Source organism: Calonectris borealis, chromosome 13 (genome assembly GCF_964195595.1).
Source record: "Calonectris borealis chromosome 13, bCalBor7.hap1.2, whole genome shotgun sequence".
Taxonomy (NCBI): Eukaryota; Metazoa; Chordata; class Aves; order Procellariiformes; family Procellariidae; genus Calonectris; species Calonectris borealis.
Window position 1 is genome coordinate 24,786,351 of NC_134324.1, and position 19,263 is coordinate 24,805,613.

Sequence of the window (19,263 nt, forward strand, 5' to 3'; positions counted from 1 at the left end):
GAGCAAAAGCTGGTCCCAGCCAGCTCGCCTCTGCTCCCCCGGCACCAGGATCGGACCTTTCAGCCCCGTTTCTGCCCGAAGCATCACACAAGCGCTTGCCCTCCCCGGGGGCATCTTTGGGCCTTGAGAACAGGCGCAGCAGCTGGGTTTTTGGGCTTAGAAGTGGGCGCTAAGTGAGCTGGTTTGGGGGCCCAAAGCAGAAGCCGGTTTGGCCGTTTGTGCGGGGGGCTGGGAGGGCATTGGGGGCTGCGGGGGAAAGCAGGGGGTGGGCAGGGTGCGTGGACCCTCCCCGGGGGGAGGGGCTCTGGTCCTGCTGGACCCCGAAGTGCGGGAGGCCGGCACGCACCAGGCCCAACTCAACGTGTGCGGTGGTCTCTGGGGGGAAGAGGTGGTCTCTGCTTTTCAGACCCCGCACGCCCTCTTCGAGTCCAGCTCTTGCTTGTCGACTGCTTCGAATAGTTATTAACTGATTAGTCCTACAAACTGATTAATGTTTATACAATGTCCAACTATGATATTTAATCCTAATAGTCGAGTTTTGACGGCGGTTGGTTTACGACCTTGTCAAAAGCCCAGGCTGTTGCAAACAGCTGGAGCTTGTAAGGAGAAGGAGCTGAAATCAACGGTGCAGAGCTGGAGCTTCAATTAGCCAGAACCGTCGCAAGCAGGAGCTGTCTGGGGCATGCCTTAGCCAGAGGCAAAATTACCAGCAGCTGTAACGAGCGGGAGCTGCGATTCGCTGCAGTGTCTGTTTGCCGGAGCATCCGTCGGCCAGACTGCACTCCCGGCACGGCTGAAGAGCAGCCAGGCGCAGGCAGGGCTGTCCCCAGCAAGGCGCTCCGAGCGGCAGGGAGGCGAGTTGTCCTTCTGCCAGCGGGGAGCCCGGCCTCTTCCCTCGGGGATTAAATCCACGCCACGCGTGGATCCGCTCTCTTTGCGTGGAGGGTCTCTCCCGGACCCGTTCCCGAGGGCTGAAGTGAGGTGGGGGTCCCCCGGCTCTCCCCGAGGGGCAGGCGGCAGCACGAGGCGGCGGTGTCTCCCTGGTACCCGGCAAAGGGGAGCGAAACCGGCCGCCTGGAGCTGCCGGGGTGCACAGCCCGGCCCCGCACGGCAGAATCCTTCCCTGGGTTTTCGCCGTTGGCTGGGTGTGACAAACAGGTTCATTTTGTGCCTCCTCTTTTCCCAGCGTCACCTTCTGCGTCACGTGAAGAAAATCCTGCGTGGTTGACGCCGCTTGCTGCTCAGGTGATGGCACGTGTGGGGCCGGGGGAGCCGGGAGAAACATTGGCGCGTTCAAGGTCGCTGCAGATGCTCCACGTCAAACCCAGGGAAAAGGCAAATTTGCTGCCGGTGCAGAAAAGCTGATGAACAATTGCCGTGAACAGAGCGTGCCTACGTACCCTCGTTAGTGTAACTAACCCTGGGTAGTTACGAGTGTTTTCCGTTCAGGGAAAAGAATGAGCTTTCATCTACGAAAAATTAAGAGCTGCCTGTGTCCTTCTTTAAGTTCAAGTGTTTCTCTTCTGTTTGTTCATACTGATTTTATGGGCAGGTTGGAAATAGCCTTTTATTTTTATAGGCATAACTCAATTTGTAGTACTACGTGGTGTCAGGATAGTGAATTTTGGAGCACCCAGGTGTCACTAGAAGCGGAATGAATGAGACACGATGGAAACTGATATTTAAACTTGATTTTTACTTGATTTTTTTTTCCTGAGAGTGTTGATGGTGTTACCACATAGTTACAAAGCAGTGCTGCTATGCTATGAAATTCTCTGTATAGCCCCAGACCATGATTGGGTTAAAATCCAATCAAACTAATGATTAAAAGAAATCATTAGTTGCTAGAAGTAGATGTTGAAAAGATGATTATTATAGATTCAGAGTGTTCTGTTAATGTTTTGATAATATGGTAATAGTACAGTCCTTGATGTACAGATAGACTTAAGGACATAAAGAAATTGCCGGTTGCTTTCTACAATAGTATACTAAATCATCGTTAAAAATTAAGAGGTGGTTTGATGTACTATTGTGAGAAGCAACTGATGCTTAGAAGAAACCAGTTGAAGCAAATCACCTAGGTCGGATAGAAGCCAAAAGGCCACTGAGTCTGCGCAAAGTAAAAGGGTCAGCCAACGGTGACGAAGAGGAGTCACTGGCCTTCATCTCCAAGACCCCTGACGACCACCACCAAGCAACAGTGCGCAGGCGCAAATGGGAGGAGAGCTCATTTTAATACGAAGCGAAGACTAGTCATGCATATGTATTAGTAAATGATGTAATGCTATGTATATTTATGATTTTGTTGTATAAATTTATGGTAAAAGGTGCAACAAATTGGACACGCTGTGGTGGAGCGATCCCCCGTGTCCCCAGCGCTGCTAATAAAGCATGCCTGCCTTTTAACACTACATTGGTGTTACGAGGTTCCTTCCCGATTTCGGTGACAGTTTTGGCGACCCAGATGGGACCCTGCTTGTGAATCTCGACGGATCCGTGGGATCACGGGACCTCCAGCCGGCACCGAGGGATTCTCGGGGAGAACCTCTGATCCCCGGACCGAAGAATTCAAAGCAAGTCCCCTGGAACAGGTAAAAAGGCATTCTTTTCTAAAAAGGAAAGGGGTAGAGTCCCCGCGGTCTGCTCGTAAGGCGCGGCGAAAGCTACGCAGAGTTGGGCTGAGAGGTACCTAGTAATAACGCCTGCCCATAAGTCGCGGTGAAAGCTTCGCAGGGTTGGGCTAGAGACCCGGGTAAAGGAGGGGGTTAGAGTCCCCGCGGGGTTAAAGTCCCCGGAGAGGGAGCTCCACCAGGGGTTGGGGTCCCTCTGACTAGTGACTGGTGATAGTGCACAATCACACTCAACTAGTCCTTGGAGGATGGGTACTTTTCCGAGCAAGGAACCGGTCCCACAAAGAACACCCTTGGGATGTATTTTGAAGCATTGGAAAGATTTGGGGGGGTGATCCTTTGACTCGGAAACAGCTAATTGAATATTGTAATAATTGGTGGCCCATGTATAAATTGGAAGATGGGGAAAAATGGCCAGAGAATGGAACATTGCAATATAATACCATCCTACAACTGATGTTATTTTGTAAGAGGGAAGGTAAATGGGATGAAATGGCATATGTTGATTTGTTTTTCGCATTGCGAAACCATCCGGAGTGGCAGAAACGATGTGGAATGCGATCATATCATTCTATGATGGTATTGAGTGATGAGGAAAGTAAGAAGGGATCAAACAAAAGTGGTAAAAAGAAAAGGATAGAAAATGGAACTGAGGGAGAAGACATTGAATTAATGATCGCTCCCCGCCGAAGGAGGGGAGGGGAAGATCAGGATTTAGAAGATGATGAACTCCCTGTTCCTCCAGTAGAAGGAGGGATAGGGGGATTCAGCCCAATTTCGGGAAGAACACGGGGAAAACAAGGAGAAGTAAGACCTACTTCCCTCCAAGCTCCTCTTCGAGAAGCAGTAGGAAATGAAGGACCGGTTTTGGTTAAAGTTCCATTTTCTATCACTGAATTGAGATCATGGAAAGAGCTTGCGGGTACTTATCGAGAGGATCCTGAAAGAGTGGCTAAAGTGATCGAAACAATAATTAGAACCCAGGATCCAGATTGGAGTGACTTACAAGTGATATTGGATGCTTTGCTTGATGATACTGATAAAGGGATGGTATTAAATGCTGCTAGGAAGCAGGTAGAAGGGGCACATGCTAACGGGGGTTTACAGGGAACAGTGGAACAGAATTTTCCATCCGTGAATCCTGAATGGGACCCTAATCAACCAGGGCCCAGAGAGATGTTAAATAGATATCAGAGGTGGATTTTATACGGTGTGAGACATGCAATGCCCAAGGCAATGAATTGGTCAAAATTATATGATGTAAGACAAGAACCAAATGAGTCTCCCTCAGCCTTCATGGAAAGACTGAAGGTGACTGCTAGAAAATATACTAATTTAGATTTAGATAAACCAGATGAAGAAGCGCAATTGGCCTCTATATTTATGGGCCAGTCGGCCCCAGACATTAGGAAGAAACTCCAGAAATTGGAAGGTTCTGAATCTAGGAATTTGGGTAAAATGCTTGAAATTGCATGGACTGTGTATAATAATAGAGAAAAAGAGAAAGAATTAAGACAAGCACGAAGGGATGCACGAAGGGATGGAAAACTGCTGGCTGTTCTAGCTGGAAATAATAGGAGGGGTAGAGGTAGAGGAAGAGGACGTGGAATGAATGTTGGAGATAGAGAAAGGGTAAACCTCCGATTGGCGGAAGATCAATGTGCCGCGTGCAAGGAGCATGGACACTGGAAGAGAGAATGCCCCAAAATTAGAGAATTAGATCCAACTCTTCAAGCAGTTAAATTGATGACCTTGGACGAAGATTTATGAAGGGGACCGGAGGAATCAACCCTAGCTGAACCTCTGGTAATGTTAAGGCTAGGGGATGAAGAAATAGAATTTTTAGTAGATACAGGAGCTACCTATTCAGTACTAAATATGTGTAAGGGGGGACTTAGTAGTAAATCAGTTAATGTTGTTGGTGCGACAGGGCAAAGAGAGAACCGACCCTTTTTAGAACCATTAAAGTTTAAATTGGGAAAGCGGTGGGTAACTCATCAGTTTTTATATATGCCAGAATGCCCATTGCCCTTATTAGGGCGAGATTTGTTGAGTAAGTTAAATGCACAGATAACTTTTAGAGATGGGGAAATTAAATTGTTAGTACCGGAGTCAAAAAAATTATAGAGGCAAAGGCGTTTATGTTGCAGGATTTCCCCAAGGAAGAACAAATTCCAGAAGAAGTGGAAAATGCAGTAATTCCATTGGTTTGGGCGAGTGGAAAACCAGGACGATCTAAGTTGGCAGAACCGGTAAAAGTAAACCTGAAACCTGGAGCCAAGCCGGTAAGACAAAAACAATACCCCATTAAGTGGGAGGCTCGGAAAGGATTAGAAGAATTGATTACAAAATTTTTAGAATATGGGCTCTTGGTAGAATGTGAATCAGAATATAACACTCCCATATTGCCAGTAAAGAAATCTGGAGGAAAAGAATATCGATTAGTCCAAGATTTGAGAGCTATAAATCAAATAGTGCAAGATATGCATCCAGTTGTAGCTAACCCATATACTTTATTGACCTCTCTAAAAGAGGAACATAAATGGTTTACGGTACTGGATTTAAAGGATGCCTTCTTTTGCATACCCCTGGATGCAAAAAGCTAAAGCATATTTGCTTTTGAATGGGAAAGCCCTACCACAGGACGGAAGACACAATTGACATGGACTGTACTTCCACAAGGGTTTAAAAATAGCCCTACAATATTTGGAAACCAATTGGCAAAAGAATTGGAAATATGGAAGAGACAGAATCAAGGGAAAGGCACATTGTTACAGTATGTGGATGACATCTTGATAGCGGCAGAAAACAAAAAGGAGTGCCTCGAGAGTACTATTAGTTTATTGAACTTCCTGGGCCAAGGTGGATATAGAGTCTCTAAGACTAAGGCCCAAATAGGAAAAGAAACTGTGATTTACCTGGGTTTTGAAATATCCCAGGGACAAAGACAATTGGGGAATGAAAGAAAGGAAGCAATTTGTCAGACCCCTGAACCCAATAGCCCAAAGGAATTGAGAGCCTTTTTGGGAATGGTTGGATGGTGCCGACTTTGGATTGTGGACTATGGATGGACTATATGTAAAGCCACTATACGAGGCTTTGAAAGAATCCAAAGATCGGTATTTGACCTGGACACCTGAATGCCGAAAGTCATTTAAAGAACTAAAGAAAGCATTGATGATGGCTCCTGCTTTAGGACTACCTGATGTGACTAAGCCGTTCGAGCTGTTTGTGCACGAGAGACAACATCTGGCTCTGGGAGTGCTGACACAAAGACTGGGATCCTGGAAAAGACCGGTTGGGTATTTCTCCAAACGACTTGATAATGTGAGTAAAGGATGGCCGGGATGTTTGCGCGCTGTAGCAGCAACAGTGTTGTTGATCCAAGAGGCTCGAAAGTTGACTATGGGACAGAAGATGGTGGTATATGCCCCACACATGGTGATAACTGTTCTAGAGCAAAAGGGGGGTCATTGGTTGTCCCCTAGCAGAATGCTAAAATACCAGGTTGTCCTATTGGAACAAGATGATGTGGAATTGAAAACCACACCAATTGTCAATCCAGCAATATTTCTAACAACAGAGAATCCAGCAGGAAGTTTAGAACATGATTGTTTGCTAACCATTGAACAAGTCTATTCCAGTAGATTGGATTTGAGAGATGAACCTCTGGAACATCCTGACTTGGAACTGTTTACTGATGGAAGCAGCTTTGTCCAGGAAGGAAAGCGAATGGCCGGGTATGCTGTTGTCACCACCACCGAGGTACTGGAATCAAGGATGCTGCCTACAAATACCTCAGCACAGAAAGCAGAACTGGTTGCATTAAGGCGAGCTCTGCAAATTGCCAAGGGAAAAAGGGTAAACATTTGGACTGATTCTAAATATGCGTTTGGTGTGATCCATGCTCATGGAGCTATTTGGAAAGAGAGAGGATTGTTATCAGCTCAAGGAACATCTATAAAATACAAGGAAGAAATTCTCCAACTTCTAGAAGACGTACAGAAACCGAAAGAAGTAGCAGTAATGCATTGCAAAGCCCACCAATTTGGTCAAACAGTAGTAAACATAGGTAATCGATTGGCAGATAAAGCTGCGAAAGAGGCAGCAAAACAAGGCATCCTTGCACTAGTACCAGTAAAACACATAAAACTCCCTGATTCAAAACCAAAATATAGTAAATTGGATAACCAATTGGCAGAGCAATTAAAGGCATCCCAAAATGCCGAAGGATGGTGGGTAACACCGGAAAAACAAGTAATAGTGACCCCGCAGGTTATGATAGAACTTGCAAGAGAAAAGCATGAGCAGACACATTGGGGAATAGATGCAATAATATCTAATTTGAAAACATTTGCAGTTTGCGTGGGAATGACAGGAATAGTTAAATCAATAGTAGCTAAGTGTCTAATTTGTCATAAGAATAATCCTATGAACCAAAAGAAGCCACCGTTAGGAGTAATAAAGCAAGGAAATTCTCCTGGAGATTATTGGCAAATTGATTTTTCTGAGTTACCCAGGCAAAATGGGTGTAGATATTTGTTAGTGTTGATTGACACATTTTCTGGATGGCCGGAGGCCTTTCCTTGCCGCACCAACAAAGCCAAAGAGGTAGTCAAAATATTATTGAAAGAAATAATACCTAGATTTGGAGTACCGATAGGAATGTCTTCTGATAGGGGACCGCATTTCGTGGCAGAAATGGTCCAGCAAATTAGCAAAATTTTAGGCATCAAGTGGGACCTACATACCCCCTGGAGACCACAGTCAAGTGGAAAAATAGAGAGAATGAATCAAACATTGAAAAGACAGATAAGTAAAATTTGCCAGGAAACATCTTTGAGGTGGCCACAGGCTTTACCGTTGGCTCTTTTAAGAATTAGAATTCAACCAAGATCAAAAGACGGTGTAAGTCCATATGAAATTTTGTATGGTAAGGCATACCAAATTCCTTTAATCCCAGGGGATATGAAGGTAACTGGGGAAACTGATTTGAAAAGATATTTGATTTCTTTAGGGAAAGTCCTTGGAGCACTCCGAAGATATGTGGTATTGACTAGATCACTTGCCTTGGATACGCCTGTACATCAGTATCAGCCAGGTGATCTTGTATATGTAAGAACCTGGAACTCTGAACCACTGCAGGAGAAGTGGAAGGGACCCTTCCAGGTACTGTTAACAACTTACACTGCAATCAAAGTAGAAGGAGTGGAGCCGTGGATACATTACACTCGAGTAAAGAAGGCCCCGTCGTGGAAAATTATTAATAGGGATCCAGAAACTGCAAAATTGACTCTAAAATGTGTCTGATTGTAAGAAAATGTATGTTAATCTGGCAATTAATATTGGTGGGAACTTTATTTGGAGAAGAAGGAAATCAAATGAACAAAACAGAAATTGAAGATTCATCAGAGCAATTGATACACATTCCCAAAAGGACTCCGGAAGAAAATCTAATGATAGGATTGATAAAGGAGTTTGCTAAATTGCAAAATGTCACCCAAATAACGGCATGCCTCCCAATTCCGAGAGCAGTAGGTGAGTCGATTCCATGGGGAATTTTAACGACAAATTTGAGCGAAGGTGAAATTCATTGTGAACAAAGTCCAAAACAAAAATGGGGAGAACAATTAGTATGGGTACCAAAAATGAAGATTGTAAATAGCAAAAATGATTGTGACCTATTAGCAAAGAAAATGGGTTCACCGTATTATAATTATACACGTAAGGGCGCCAACATACATTTTGTTCGGTATTTCTGCAATTATGCAGAACCAATTAAGAAAAATGTTAGCCAAATAGTTATGGAATGGGACTGCAGACAAACCAACCAGACCGCTCAAGGAAAAGTTGTATGGGATTCCGTGTGGTCAATGACAATTCTGTCTCAATTTCAATATATCTCTAATATATCTTGGTGTTTTACTTGGGATGGAACAGTTTTTCAAGCTTTATCAGTTATTAATGATAAAGAAGCCGCTTCCCGAGAAAAGGAAAATATAGTATCTTGGTGGAGTTGTAAAAAAATATATAATTGTAGTACAATAGACAAAACAATTCAAAATATTCCCCCTTTGGCGGCTGCATTGAAATATGGGTGTTGGTGTAGAGGTCTTAAAAATGATTTGATTCTCAATGATCCATATAAGCTTAAAAGAGATGCAGTTTTTAGTTGCAAGAAATCCACTATTCAAAGTCCAGGACATTTAGTTTGGGCAATGAGTGATGGAACCTGGACCACCCATTTATCCATGGATAAAAAGGTGAGGCAAATTACTTTAGGAATGCCAACATTATGCCCAATTTGGAAAAAGGCTCCTTTTAAAGGTGCTCTTGAAAATTTAAGATTGGTTCGTGCAAAGAGGTCACAAGTTGAGGAAGAAAGATGGAATGAACCCTCAGTAGGAGTGAAAATTGGCTGGGCCTTAGAGTCCTTGTTAGCTCCCCTATCAACGTATAGGAATAGGGCTTGGTTATATAAATTAACAGGGCAAGTAGAAAAATTAGCTAATGTGACAAGAAAAGGGTTTAAACAATTAAATTTACAACTCCAAGCCACCTCAAAAATGACTTTGCAAAATAGAATGGCTCTAGATATGCTTCTGTTAAAAGAACATGGAGTTTGTGGATATTTGAAAGATAGAATTGATCATTGTTGCATACATATCCCAAATGTTACACAAGATGTAGAACATGATTTGGATTTGTTAGGACAAATAGAAAAGAACACTCAAGAAATTCAAACAGACATGCAAGAAAATTGGTTTGACAAAATCTTTAGTGGACTGGGATGGAACCTAAGTTCCTGGGTAAAATCTTTAATTAGTACTGTATTGTGTTTGTTAATTATTTCCCTAGTAATATTGCTTATCTATTATTGCTTGAAAAGAGAGTTCACAAGGAAGGCTGCCGTTGATCGAAAAATCACTCTCGCACTAGTAGGAAATAGTGGTGACAATTACAATCTAGCAAACACGAATCCTGCCTTTGTAAATAGTTAATATTGTGGAAGTATTGAAATTAAATAAAATTTCAAGACTTCCAAAGGGGGGAAATGTTACCACATAGTTACAAAGCAGTGCTGCTATGCTATGAAATTCTCTGTATAGCCCCAGACCATGATTGGGTTAAAATCCAATCAAACTAATGATTAAAAGAAATCATTAGTTGCTAGAAGTAGATGTTGAAAAGATGATTATTATAGATTCAGAGTGTTCTGTTAATGTTTTGATAATATGGTAATAGTACAGTCCTTGATGTACAGATAGACTTAAGGACATAAAGAAATTGCCGGTTGCTTTCTACAATAGTATACTAAATCATCGTTAAAAATTAAGAGGTGGTTTGATGTACTATTGTGAGAAGCAACTGATGCTTAGAAGAAACCAGTTGAAGCAAATCACCTAGGTCGGATAGAAGCCAAAAGGCCACTGAGTCTGCGCAAAGTAAAAGGGTCAGCCAACGGTGACGAAGAGGAGTCACTGGCCTTCATCTCCAAGACCCCTGACGACCACCACCAAGCAACAGTGCGCAGGCGCAAATGGGAGGAGAGCTCATTTTAATACGAAGCGAAGACTAGTCATGCATATGTATTAGTAAATGATGTAATGCTATGTATATTTATGATTTTGTTGTATAAATTTATGGTAAAAGGTGCAACAAATTGGACACGCTGTGGTGGAGCGATCCCCCGTGTCCCCAGCGCTGCTAATAAAGCATGCCTGCCTTTTAACACTACATTGGTGTTACGAGGTTCCTTCCCGATTTCGGTGACAATGGCACGTTGTCCTGTGGCTCAATCCACGTTCTGTTCAGTGGAGTCTTCAGTCTAGGTCTTTTAAGGAAAAAAGTTGGTCCTTCCAAAAAAGGGCTAGTCATTCATAGGCTCGAGGCATAGACTTGGAGAGCCGCTTAAGTACGTGATCAGAATTAAAGCCAAATGTCGCTTCGTGTTGCTGCTGTTGGCCTTCACTTTCGTTAATTTCCCCGCTGCTCCGTCATGGTTGGGAGCTCTGAATCATCCTTTTTTTCACTCCCTAATGCATTTTTCTCCCCAAGGAGAGGCTACGTTTAAAAGTTACTTAGTTTCCTCGCAAATGCGTCGGTCAATAAAACGGAGTTATGATTATTAAAACCACACAAATGACACCAGTCTTACAGATCTGGACTATTTCTGAACACGTGTTCATCGCGTGCAGATGTCATCGGGATACGGATCATCTGCATTTCATGCTCTGACGAGACAATCTGCTGAGACAGGGACGAGCTCCAAAAGAAAAAAAAGGTACAACGTCAAGGTTTTGTTTTGTTGTTGGTTTTTGTGGGCTTTTTGTGTTTGTGTTATTTTTTGGTTTGTGGTTTTTTTTTTTTTTTTAAAAGAGTGCGATGTTGACTGGTGGCAGCCTGCAGAGCTCTCTTGCTGCCTGACCTCTCCTTTTCTTCCCTGTCACTCCTCTTTCGTGGCTGTAATTTTCACTCGGGTAGTTTTAGAAGAGCGATTTAGTTCATTGCCTGTGTAAATGTGCTGGTAATACCTGGAAGGTAAATGCTTGAACCGGTAGCGAATAACTTGGCTACAAGTAGAATTTCTGAAGGAAGAACAACAACAGCAGGAAGCAAGTAGCGAGTTACCACAAATTTGTGTGTGTCAAACACATCAAAGTTTTATTGCCAAACATTGTTTGGCAATGTGTTCCAAATGGCTCGTTTTGGTAAACTTAAATTTTCAGGAAGTTCAGGGTTGTGTGTGGAAAAACGTGCCCCTCTGTCTAGGTGTCCTGCTACGTAAATAGCATCAGTCAGTAGCACATCCAGCGGCAGGGCTGCTGTTCCCTGCTCTCGATATTGCCGTAGTAGTGTTGTGATATTTCGACCTAAGAGGCGGGTTTAGGAATGGAAGGAGAATGCCTGTGTTCTGCAAGGGCTACGAATGCCGACCCTCTTCTCTGCCTGCTGCTTTCCTGTGCGTGAGATGAAACTGTATTTTTTTCTCCCTTGTTCCCGGTAGAAATATTTCTGAAGCTGTCGCTGCTGTGGGTTTGCAATGTGCGTTACTGCGTTTTTGTAGAGTTCTAGTTACGGATCGTTTCTGCCGCGGCAAAGTGTCAAGATACGGTTTTCAGTTTAAAGCTTCAGAAGCTGCATTCGCTGAAATCGGCGTAGGTGAAGCTGGTTGTTGTGGTTTAACCCGGCAGGCAGCTAAACACCACGCAGCTGCTCGCTCGCTCCCCCTGCCCCCAAAGTGGGGTGGGGGAGAGAATCGGAAAAAAAAGTGAAGTTCGTGGGGTGAGGTAAAGACAGTTTAATGGGACAGAATAGGAAGGGGAAACAATCGTAACGATAAAAGAATATACAAAATAAGCGACGCACAATGCGATTGCTCACCGCCCGCCGACTGATGCCCAGCCGGTCCCCGAGCGGCAGTCGCCGCCGCCCGGCCAACTCCCCCAGCTTATGTACTGAGCGTGACGTCATATGGTACGGACTGTCCCTTTGGCCGGTTTGGGTCATCTGTCCTGGCTAAGGTCCCTCCCAGCTTCTCGCTGGCAGGGCATGAGAAGCTGAAAAGTCCCCGACTAGCGTAAGCGCTACTTAGCCACAACTAAAACATCAGCGTGTTATCCACGTTTTTCTCGTCCTAAATCTAAAACACAGCGCTATACCAGTTACCAGGAAGAGAATTAACTCTATGCCAGCCGAAACCAGGACACTGGTCTTGCGCATGATCCCGCTGTGCTCGCAGGGGTGCTCAGTGGCTCCTCATCAAAACAGCGAGGTGTGTGTGGACGTCCGTAGGGTTGCGCTAGGGGTCTGGGGGCGTTATGTATTTTTGCTGTTGGAAGACGGAATAGAGCGTGTGCCTGTTAAATCTAACGATGGTCGAAGGTTGGGAGGGACCCTGAGCAGGTTTGGTGGCACAACTGCAGTTTTCAAAGATCTTGACCGTCTAGAGAAACGGCCTGGAAAAAAGGATTCCTCTTTTGCAGCGAGTTCGCGAGGACAGACGGGTTGCCGTACTCTTTAACAAAAATACTCAACTTGGGACGTATAGGGTGAGGAAATCGCGGCTCTACTTAGGCTTGAGAAAACGTACGTAGGTGTCTGTGCCTGTCACCTGCGCGTCTCTAGGCAAGTGAGTTCTAGCGAAACTAAAGCTGCCGATGAGCCAAAAGAAAAGGCACGGTTGTCTAAAACATGCATAAGCTCTAGTGGCCTGTCTCAACAACTGCACCAAAGATGATGCAAAATACTTTCTCCTCCACTCAGTTGTAGTCTTCACAGAAAAGGAAGCTTTGTGCTAAACGTGGTTTTTTTTTTTTTCTTTTCCTTTCCTCTCAGCAGAATGTCAACTGCCGTGAAAGTACGAGACGGATGGAAAGGATCCATGGTGGTCTGCAAGTACAAGGTATGCCTGTGATATGTGTCTGCATTTTTCCTAAGGTGCTTGTAGTGTGGACTTTACAGTTAACACGAAGAATGTGGCAGCTCTCCTTCTATCTGATTTTTTAACATGAAATATTTTAACACAAATACTAAAAATAAAGGTCTGTTCTGGAGCGTGGTGCGCCTATTCAAGGCTTGCTTTCCTTCGTCTATTTTCTCTTCCTGAAAGCAGAGTCTTCTGTTTCTGTGCGCTTGCTATTAAAGGGTGCTGTGAAAATAATGGTGGACTAGAAGAGGAAAGGAACCGTTTGTAAGAGTTCGGATGTTCGGGAGAAACAGGCTTTGTTTTCACGATAAAAGCTTTATGCTTTTTCAGTCAGTCAGTGTTTAAAATACCTTACAGGAGCACTTGAAAACCTTACTGAGATACTGGCATCTGTGCTAAAAGCAATCAAGGTCAAAGAAGAGGCGTGGACAACACGGGACAAATCGGCGTCGCTTCGGTGTGTTTTCCAGGCTCTCCCGAGAAGCGGTAGCAGCCTCGTAACTAGCGACAGAGAGTCCTGATGTGTTTTCGGTGAGTTACTGATTCTATAATGTCCTTTTTCCTAACCTGCAGCGCGTAATTTTGACTTCGGTTGGAAAGAGATTTTCCAGAATGGAAATCTTTTTCATTCAAAGGAGTTGCCTTTTACAAACTTCCCATCAGAATGGATCTTCAGAGATGACGTGCTTGGCAGTAGAAGTCATCCGCAAGGAGACTTTTCACTCTCTCTGGAAAAAAAAAAAGGAGTTAAGTCGATTTCCTTGCAAGGACCCAAGCGCAGCACATCTTCCAATAGTCGACGTATGGCTGATCTTGGGTTCTCGGGTGTAACAGTCGAGAGATCGTAAAGACGCGTTCCTCCGCACGCTTGGGTACAGCCAACAGCGTTAGCAAACCTGCCAGTCCTTTTTGGTAGCCTGATGTATTGCAGCACCAGGGATTTGATATTCCCCACCGCCTGCCCCGCCCCCCCCCCTCCCCACCCAAAAAAAAGTATAAGCCGTATGGGAGATCTCTTATCTCACTGATTTTTCTATCATAAATGAAATTTTAAAAAGAAAGTTAAAATTGTCTAATTTCCAAACTGACTTGCATTGTTTAAACTGCAACTGCCAAATAGCTGTAGCGTATAATTTATTAGGTGTGCTTAAGCAGTTGGGTAGTTGCTCTAAACGTTTAAAAAGAGAGGCAACTGAACGTTAGGGGCTTTTTTCCCGATATTTTGGCAGAGTGCTCTGAAGCACTTTATTTCTGTCTCGCTTTCGACGGCGCGTTTCCCCGGCAGTTCGGTAGCATCGGTCTCGGCGCAGCTGGCCAGGCGTCCCTCCTAGTCATGTCACACACGCAAAACCCCTGGTCAAACGATAGCTGTGTAGCTTGGAGGTAGATAATTTAACGGTATGAATTCACAGCTACGCAATTTCAATTAACGCAAAAGGAAAATCAAATATTTTTGTCGTATGAGTCTTCTCATTGTACGTATGTAAGCGTGCGCACGCCTTTTTAGCATAAAATGAATTGCTGAGATTTGTTCTTTCTTTTTCATTTTACTCTTCAAAGTTTTACGCTTCACTTTCAGCTTTATCGGCCAAGCGAGCGAGATGCGCAGCAGCAGCAGCAGCAGCAGCGCAAGGGCTGGAGCTGCGGCGGTGGATCCGTGAGCATAGATGCTGATTACGGCGCGCCCTTGTCCTGCAGCCTCACGGGGTTATCTCCCGGCAGCGGTGCTGTAAGGAAGGGACGAGGCGTTTTCCGACACCAGCGAGAGCGTTTACTTCTCTGCTAAGAACGTGTTCAGAATCGCGTCAATTAGTCTTCACGCTGATTTTAAGCGTTCGAATCGCTCGAGCTTTTAAAGGCCGCGTTGTATTTCGAGCTGACCTGTTTGCCTGGCACCCTCCTTTAGCTCGACTGCTACCCTCTCCCTTGTCCTGACCGAATTCCTCTGCTGCCTTCGGTGCTGTTTTTTTTAACGTGCTGAAATATCCGTTGGGATTTTTGTTTTTCAGATGCCTCGCTGTGAGCGTCCCGTGGTGCTCAGGAGAGACCCCCGGCCCAGGTTTGCCTGCCGGTCGTTGGGCGTGCTGAGGGTGAGGGGCCGGCTGGCAGCCTGCGGGACGGGGGCTGGGGGGGGCTGCAAGCGTTTGGGGGGGCCGCTCCTCTTTTATCTTTCTAGCAGAGCCCCCCTTTTTGGCGGGGGTGCGTGCGTACATACGTAAACGGCATTATTAAAGTAACGAGCTGCCGGTTGGGGCCGTTTCCCTCGTTTTGTGTCTTTTTGGGGGGGTGAATAAAAAGGGGGGGTTGGGGGGCCTGGAGGGGTGATGATGTCATTTGGGGCACCCCAGCATCACTACGGGGGTGATGATGCCGTGGAGGAGCAGGTGAGTGGGGAATGGGGGGTCATGGGGGTCCGTGTCCCCCCCTCCCCCCCCCCAAAGGGAGTCACAGCCCAAATTGCCTGAAAATTCATGGGGTGGGTTTCAAAAATTTTTAAAAACTGTAAATATATCTGTGAGGCCTCGAAATAGAAAAAAATCTCTCCTTGTTACATATATTGAAAAATAATATTAATTTATACGTACAAAAGGATTTCAAAATAAGAACCTATATCTGCCCTATTATATAAAGGATTTTAGAGTATAAAAAAATTTGAAAGATGTATATAGGGTTTTAAAATACAAAAATAACTCACGTCTCTATAAATTAAAAAATAAAGAACTTCCAAATGCAAAAAGGATGATACATTTTATACATGAAGGAATTTAAAATAGAAAAAGGTCTGAATAGATACCGCTATCTACACTTACTATGTGTTACATAGAGAGTCTACATAGACATTATATGTAATCTAAGAGATTATGTACAAGTGTAAATAGACATCTAAATCTAAAACCTAAGTCTATAAAGATATAGGTGTAAATATATGTAAGTGTAAATAGAGAAGTCTATAAAGACATTTAAGTGTTCAAAATATGTAAGTCAACAGATCCATAGTCTGAGCAGGTATTATATCTAATAAGTGGGAAACAGGGGGATATAAGTGAAACATAAATATATTCACTAAATATATATATAGAGATATGTGTAAATACATTAAGTGTAAATGTCTATGATAATAAGGTTTTTAAAATGCAAAGAAACCCTGTTTATAGAAAGGATTTTAAAACTCGACACCCCACCCCCCCCCACCCCCCGCCCCGAAACACCCCTCTATTGAAGATATAAAAGCGCTTTCAAAAGCTGCCTCTTCCCTGTTCTCCTTTTCCGCCTGTTCCCATCCTGATTGGGGGCCAGTTCCCCCAACAGGGACTTTCCCCTGCAGGGCTGCGCACGCAGAGCGGGACCTGCCGCCATGGCCTAAAAATACCACAAAACCCCTAATTCGGGGCCGGCAAGGGGTGGGGAAAAAAAAGCCCGCAATTTTGGGGGAAAAATACCCAACTTGGAGCTCCCGGGAAAGCCAAATCCGCCTGGATTTGGGCAGCCGGAAAGCAAAAAAAACCCCATTTTCACGCACAAAACGAAAAAGCAAAAACCACCAATTTTTGTTGTGAAAAAGCGTTGAAAAACCTCCAAATGGTGGAATGTTTTGGAAAAGGAAAAAACCCCAATTTTGATATTATGGAAAAGCAAAAAACCCCCCGATTTGGGGAAGATTTGGGGTGAAACACCAGCCCCTTGAGGGGCATCGCTCGTGGTTATCCAGCGAGGGTCAGTCATCGGGAACGGATTATCTGTTGCGGGTTATCCCAGGCGAGTTTTCTGCTGTGGGTGGTCCCGGGTGGATCCCCTGGCATAGGTCACCCCCACGCATGTGCCCCCCCGCCCCTCCCGGTGTCCGCCCCGCCTTTCCCGTGCGAGGTTTTTCCCCCCGTGCGAGGTTTTCCCCGTGACGCGCCCCCCGTATCCCCTGCCCTCCTACCTCGTGCCCGCACTGCCCTCCTCTCTCCTCTCCCTCCTCCCACCCCCCGTGTTCCGCACTGCCTCCCCGTAACCCCTCTGCCCCGGACCCCTGGGGTGCTGCCTGCCCCGCCAACCTGCCCGTTGCCCCCCGCCCAAACTCTGGCACCCCCCTCCCGCTCCCCCGCCCCCCACTCCCACCCCGCTCTCCCTCCTCCTGCGTTTTGGGTTTGTGCTGCAAACGGCGTCGGTGACGCGGGGCTGCGTGAGTTCCCGCTGCGCAGCGCTTGCACCGCGCCGGGGGCTGTGCTGCTCCTCGCCCCGCCCTGCCGGCGAGCGGGCTGGGGGTGCGCGAGGGCCTGGGAGGGGGCACCGCTGGGAGAGCTGACCCCGGCGGACCCAGGGGATGTTCCAGGCCCTGTGACGTCAGGAAATAAAACTCGGGGGGCGGTTGGCGGGGGGGCCGCTGCTGGGCTGCGGCTGGCTGGGCATCGGGCGGTTGGCGGTGAGCCGTTGTTTTCGTTTGTACCGCTTGTCTGTCTGGGGTTTTTCTCTCTGTTGTTTGGGGGTTTTTTCCTCCCTTTTCCTTACAAGTGGAGTTTTTTCACTTTTGCCCTTCCAATTCTCTCCCCCCTCCCACTGAGGGGGGAGCGAGTGAGCGGTTGTGTGGTGCTGAGTTGCCAGCTGGGATTCAACCACGGCACAAGGTGAGTTGCAAGCCCTGCTGGCTAAACGCTTTAGGCTCTCCGTGTTATTCCTGCCATCTTGCCCTCCTTGTTCTTTCCTGCTGCTTTCAAGTGCCTTGTGCTCCAGCAGCAGGCTGGGAAGGAGGGTTGTGGCAGGAGCTGCAGCACCCTGTGACTCCTTCTCAGGCTGCTAGCTTCGCCCTTTCTATGGGCTGCCGAGGTCGTCGGCTCCGCAGGGGCCACAGGCAGCCCGCAGAGCTTGACGCCAAGCCGTTCCTTTCCCCTCTGCGCAGCAGCGGTTCTGCCGCTGCTACAGGCAGCCGCTTGCTCGAGGGCGAGGGGCTGGGATGACGACAGGCTGCTGCACGCTTCAGTCGAACTGAGACGCCGTTCTCTGGGGAGCCGGTGCAAGGAGAGCTCAGGTCCGTTCTGTACTGCCGATGGCTCTTCACAAGGGAAGCGTGCTCTGGTGTTAGCAGAAAAAGGTGTCGGTCACAGGCAGCCGCCTATCACTGCGCACAGCTCAGCTATTTGGCAGGGGTCTTGCTTGTTCAAGTAGAGGCGTATTCCTCGCCTTGCAGTCTCGATGGCAAAACAATCGGGGGTTCAAGCTACAAAAGCACAGAGCAAGGATGGAACCTGCCGGGCTCTACGGTCAACTGCTGAGGACGCCTAATACACCAGCAGGCCTCTTGGCTTTCCCTGCCTCATTTCTAATTCCTTTGCACGCTGGAGGGCAGGGTGGTAAGTGACGTCGTGCAGTGTCTCTCCTCCAAGTGGCAAGCCCTGCGCGTGTGCAGGGTGAGGAGAGCAGAGTGCTGATAGCACAGAGGCGAGGAAAGCTGCAAACACCGCAACACAGCCCCAGGACCACCAGCGTATCGCTCGTTGTTTGCAGGTCAGCCACTGGCACCGGTTTGCAGGTCAGCCGCTGGCACCGGGTCTGCTCAGAAGCGCGGTTTCCTGATGGACATAGCTGCCCCTCCCCTGCTCTCAGGGTGTCACCCGTGTGGCCTTATTTTTTTTAAGTCTCTCTCCAGCATCTGTTGAGTCGCCGCTGTCACTCCCACAACCCCGATGCCACCTGCAGACCGAGACAGCGATCCCTGGGGCTTCCCCCGGGTTAGAAAGAAACCTGTTCCACAGGTTCCCCGTGCTGCTTCTCCTCCCCGGGTAATGGGCTGGGGGGCACGGGCAGAAACCACCACGGGACTTGTAAAGCGGCCAAAGGGAAAGGACTGAAATGCTGGAGCCACCGGGTGCTTTTTGGTACAGAGGCGATGAAGATTAGTGCCCGGGCCGCGAGTGGGAAAAGGGCAGGGAAATCTAAGCCCAGTACCGCCAGTAAGCAGTTACCGTCTTTCGATGGTACGAACTGGGCGGAGAGAAGGGGAAAGGGCCGGTGAGGCGACGGTGGCACCCTGCGGGCGGAATTGGGTACTGCAGCTCTTGAGCCGCGCATGCGCGGTGGCGCGCTTTCCTTTGCTCGCTGCTGCCACCGAGCGACCAAAGCTGGGTACTGCAGCTCTTGAGCCGCGCATGCGCAGTGTCGCGCCTTTCTTTGCTCGCCGCTGCCACCGAGCGACCAAAACCGGGTACTGCAGCTCTTGAGCCG

At 46.8% G+C, this 19,263-nt stretch overlaps 1 long non-coding RNA gene across 1 annotated transcript; it reads left to right on the forward strand.

Annotated features, from left to right (window-relative positions):
- The first annotated feature begins 10,413 nt into the window (after positions 1-10,413).
- LOC142087899 (uncharacterized) lies at positions 10,414-15,318 on the forward strand. The gene is made up of 4 exons (XR_012675662.1): positions 10,414-10,914; positions 12,972-13,035; positions 13,417-13,590; positions 14,639-15,318. It is a non-coding gene; the product is annotated as an uncharacterized LOC142087899 (long non-coding RNA).
- Positions 15,319-19,263: the final 3,945 nt, after the last annotated feature.